Below are 5435 nucleotides of genomic sequence, written 5' to 3'. Positions count from 1 at the left end.
CCCCAGCACCACCACCATAACTACAGTTGAATCTTTATTACATTTTGAATGTTTTTAACCAGGCTCCTTGATTAAATCAGGCTGTTTGAGAATAAACTTTTTGTTAAAGGTCAGTTGATTTGGTACCTTAATTATATCTGCAAATTCCAATCACAGCAGCACATAGATTAGTGTTTGAATAATAGGAGAAGGTGAGTGTGTACCAGATGCTGGGAATCTTGGGAACCACCTTAGAATTCTGCCTATACAATGTTATAGAATGATAAAAACCATTTAATATTATTATTTACTCCACGAATGGTTAGATACAGACATATTTATTCTAAGAGGTACTTCGATGTCTTGAAATATATCTGTAATATTTCTTTCCTCAAATAAATGAAAGAAATATGGCAAATTATTAAAGTGAAATTGTGTTACATATTTAAGACATAGATGTGTATCAAAGTGTTCTTTATCTTCTGTATGTTTGAATTTTCCCAGTGAGATAAAAATAAATTTGTCCTCAAGCTTCATTTCAAAACCCTCCTCTCAGCTGAGCATTTTCAACATTTTCTTCATTCTTGTTTAACCAAAGCCCCTTTGTGTTCTCATAAGTCTCTTATCATCAGAGATAATACAATCATTTCTGAACATCAAATGCGTGTCATGGACCATTTTTGTGCCATTTACATATATTTCCACTAATCAATATATGAAATCTGTAAGAAAGATATGAATATCTATAGGCCAAAGTTAAAAAAACAAAGTGAGACCCACTAAGTTGAGTTTCTGATATTTTCACAAGTGCAGGAGTTTGGTTGAATTGAAACACTTTGTATTTTCCACTTTATCTAACTTTGTTGTTAATAATCAGTGCCTGTGTCTTCCTTGGTACTAAACTCCAAATTCTTAAAGATACAGTGTCTTGCTTTATTTTTCTTCACAATTCATAGCACCTAAAACAATAATGTTCATATAACAGGTACACCTTTAATCGATTACATGGATTACATGTTGTAGGAGGGTTCTGAGCATCAGGTAAAAGGATGCACTAAAAGACTGAAATTCCTTTATAAATGGGACAAGAGTGGAGGTGGGGGCCGTGGAAGTGGGCAGGGAGTAGATAGAGGGTCACATTTTGAAATTGAGAGTCAATGAAAAATTCTGTTCTAATTCTGATGCTTGGAATCATACCCCCCAAAGATTGGAACATTGTATTACTTTTTTAATGTTTATTTATTTTTAAGAGAGAAAGAGAGAGAGAGACAAAAAGGACATGAACACAGGAACAGGAGATAGGCAGAGAGGGAGGGGGACAAAGGATCCCATGTGGGCTCCGTGTGGACAAATCCAGTCTGGGGCTTGAACTCATGAACCATGAGATCGTGACCTGAGCCGAAGTTGATGCTTAACTGACTGAATCACCCAAGAGTCCCCACTGCATTACCTTTGAACAATGAGAACTTCTTTTCCCTGCCCTGTTCTAGAGGTTCATCAGCTGTTAACCTTTTGCTTCTTACATTTCACCACTTTGTTAGAATCTCAAATACTCAATTCTCCTTAGAAATAATTGTCATGGTATTAACCATGAGTATTAATAACAACACTTACAAATTTCACAAAGAATTGGAACTTCAAAACAGCACACCAAAACTCTCACTGTAGAAAATGTGCTGTGAGAAAATGTTTATATCTACAGATATTTAATCATATTCATTTTTGATGAACCAGATAAATAGTCATGTAATAGTTGACAAGCTATTGGAACTCCTATTCTCAAATATAAATTTCTCTCCTAGCTACCAGCAAATTCCCCACGAGATACTCCTAAAAGGTATTCTGACTTGCCAGTTGCCCAGGCTACAAATACTACAAGCTATACTAACGTATATCTCCCATACAGACCTCATTAAATGCTGCAGGCATGATATAAATACCAAGAATAATGAACCAAAGCCCAAAAACATGGATTTTAGAAATATGCTTAGGTACAACAAACTCTGAATTTAAACAGATGAAATAAGTTATCTAGACTTCATATGATTCAATCCTTAAGTCAGGATAATGTGTATTACTCACTATATTAATTAAGTTTTGGATGCATGCTTCAAAAAATAAGTATGACTGTATAAACAAGGCAGATTATTATTTTTTCCTGCTCTCCTCTTTTTTCATAAATGAAGTCTGGAGCTAGGCTTTCTAGAGCCAGTATATGGCTTTATGAGTATTTCCGGGGCCTAGGCTTCTTCTGGGTCTAATATGGGGAGTTCATAGTCCTCAGTGTCATTGATTAAGTTCCATCCTTGGCATCTACATTCTTGGTAGCAGAGCTAAGAAAGGAACAACAAAATGTACAAATTAATGAAGTTATATCTTAATGTGGTATCTTAGAACCTCTTACACAACCTTTCTGCTTATGTTGGCCTGATATTTTGCCATCCCATTTGTAAGAAAAGTAAGCAATACAGTGTTAGGGGGTCACGTCCAACTCAAGGTCAGGCATTCTACCTCTATGGAAGAAAGGGTGAGGACATATTAGTATATGATGAGCAATTCCAACTACATGAGTAAATCCAAGTCCTGGGCAGATAGTGAAGTGTAACTTCCACATCTCAGAGTTATAATTCTATAATCTTTGTCTATACAAGCATGTAAAAATCCTCACCATATGCACATGCACACATATATTTAACCTGCCTGTCAAATTTATGAATATGAAAATCTAGCATAAAACACAATCTTTTTGATATGCACAGCTTTTTAAAAATAACATTTCCATGAGGCACTAAAGCTTTAATATCTACAACATTCCTAAAAAGGGAAAAAAACATACACATACCACAGAGCTTAGAACCTGCTATCAATTCCATTCACAGTGGCAGAATGGCTCTAATAGCAAAGACATTTATGAGTCATAAATTACCATTTATAAATGCAATGTTTAGTGTTCATTTCAATGGACGACATATGGTCGCAACATTTCCAAATAGCTTGAACTGATAAATAGGCCACTGAAGTGGTTCAATTTGTTAAAATGCTAACACATTAACTCCTGCAGGAGTCAGGCTGCAGGTTTGCATCTAAAAATGCTGAGCACTGACTTTGAGATTGCAAGATGCTACCTTTGGAAACTGGGCTAGGATTTATGAAGTGGGCCTTGCAGTCCATTTTTCATCATGATTTATATGATTCCATGCGGAGAGACTTAGTGATCCATCAGGGAAGAACCCCACTTATTTCCCTTCAAGTTTCAGAATAAGACTGCCTCCAATACCAACAATGCCCTACTGTTTTAGTTGAGCTATATCTAGTGAACGTAAGTGGGGGCCAAGGTATTTCCAGATATTTTAATATAAATTAGGAAAATCCTATAGCCTTTCCAAAGGAAAAGTAAAGAACTAGTAGAGAGGAGAGATGTCTGACCTACAGTTAGCACATTTATATTAGAAATTAATTTAGAAGGTGCAGCATATAAGGAACTAAAAAGTAAATCACTGAACAAACTGAACAAAAAGGGGAAAAAAACCTTCTTAGATATGTGAGAGAACTTAGGTCACTGGGAAAACTGCTGAACCCAAAATTTGGAGAGATAGACAGGTGGATAAAGAAATTTACAACTTGCCAGAGTTGAGACTTCTAAGCAGAAGCAGTACTTGAGTAAGAAAACTTGAATTGTAATTGACAACTTTCTAGGGGCTCAGTGTGGATGAATCCAACCATTATAACCTCCAGGGGGACCCAGTCTAAGGGGAGCACACACACACTTTCTTGAGTTTTACTTTCAGTTCTACCAGATTCTTTCAGTGCGTTGTCAGAGAAAAATCCCCCTGTGCTTCCAGCAGGAGGAGAGGAGATGTAACCATTTTGAAATATGCCAGAACATTCTGTTCTTAATAAGGCCTGCCCTTTGGAGAATCTTTTAATAGAGCCTAACCTCTTGGGGGTTTATAAGGGCGTAACTGACCTGGAGAAGATAATTACAAAACTTCAGCCTACCCTCGCCTTCCATACAGGGAAGGGAAATAACTCAGCCACGTCTAGGGTTCCATGTGGAAGAAGGGTGATATTCAACTCTAGCCATCCTGTCCAGCTGAGATTTGCCACCCAGGGCACAGGCTCACTAAACAGCTGAGACCTAATCATAGGAACATCACCTCCCCTCACACCTTACCACTTTATTACTAATGACCTATTTACTTCAGTTCCTTGTACACAGTAATCATGTCTGGCTTCTGACAACAAATCACAAGGCATACTAAAAGGAAAACAACAACAGCGATAACACAGATTGAAGAGACAGAGGAATCATCAGAACCAGACTGAGATATGGCATGGACATTGATTTATCAGATGAGGATTTTAAAATAACTATGATTAATTAAAGGGCTCTAACAATAACAACAACAGCAACAACAACAGCAAAAATCAAAGCAGACACCATGTAAGAACAAATGGATATTGTAAGCAGAGAAAGAGAATTTCTAAGAAAGAGTCAAAAAGAAAGCTAGACATAAAACATTGTAACAAAAATGAAGACTGCCTTTGAGGGTTTATCAGTAGACTGGACATGGCTGAGCAAAGAATCTCTGAGCCTGAGGATTTTTTAACAGAAATTTCCAAAGTTGAAAAGCAAGCAAAAATGAGTAAAAAAATATGGGCCAAGAACATCTAAGAAATGTGGGACAGCTATAAAGGACGTATAATATTCATAACAGCAATATCAGAGGCAGAAGAAGAGAGAAATGAACAGAAGAAATATTTGAAACAATAATGACTATGAATTTCTCCAAATTAATGTTAAGTATTGAACCACAAATACAGGAAGAAAACATTAAACAGGATAAATGGCGAAACAAAGCAAAAAAAATAAAAAACTATAGCTAGTTATATCATATTTAAACTCGAAAAAAATCAAAGGCAAAGAAAAAGAATCTTGAAAGAAGACAAAGTGGAGGGGAAACAGTTGACCTATAGAAAAGCTAATATAAGAATTGCATCTGAGAAAACATGCAAGCAACAGAAAGTGGCATGAAATAATGTGCTGAGAGAAAAAAAACACAAACCTAGAGTTTTGTATCCCATGAGTTTATTCTTTAAAAGTGAAAAGATAACAAGACTTTCTCAGACAAAAAGAGAGAATTTATTGCCAGTAGTTATGCATTGCAAAAAGTGTTAAAAGGAGTTCTTTGGAGGGAAGAAACATGATAGAAGTCAGAAACCCAGATCTACATAAAAAAGAGAAGAAAATAGAGAAGGAATAAGTGAAGGTAAATGAAAAACATTTATTTTTCTTATTCCTAACTGATTGAAGAGACAACAGCTGAGTCAAAATAATTATAGCGCAGAAGTATTAAAGTATGTATATATAGGGACGCCTGGGTGGCTCAGTCAGTTAAGCGACTGATTTCAGTTCAGGTCATGATTTCATGCCTTATGAGTTCAAGCCCCGCGTC

Source organism: Panthera uncia, assembly GCF_023721935.1.
Source record: "Panthera uncia isolate 11264 chromosome D3 unlocalized genomic scaffold, Puncia_PCG_1.0 HiC_scaffold_8, whole genome shotgun sequence".
Classification (NCBI taxonomy): domain Eukaryota; kingdom Metazoa; phylum Chordata; class Mammalia; order Carnivora; family Felidae; genus Panthera; species Panthera uncia.
This window is presented reverse-complemented; position numbering follows the sequence as displayed.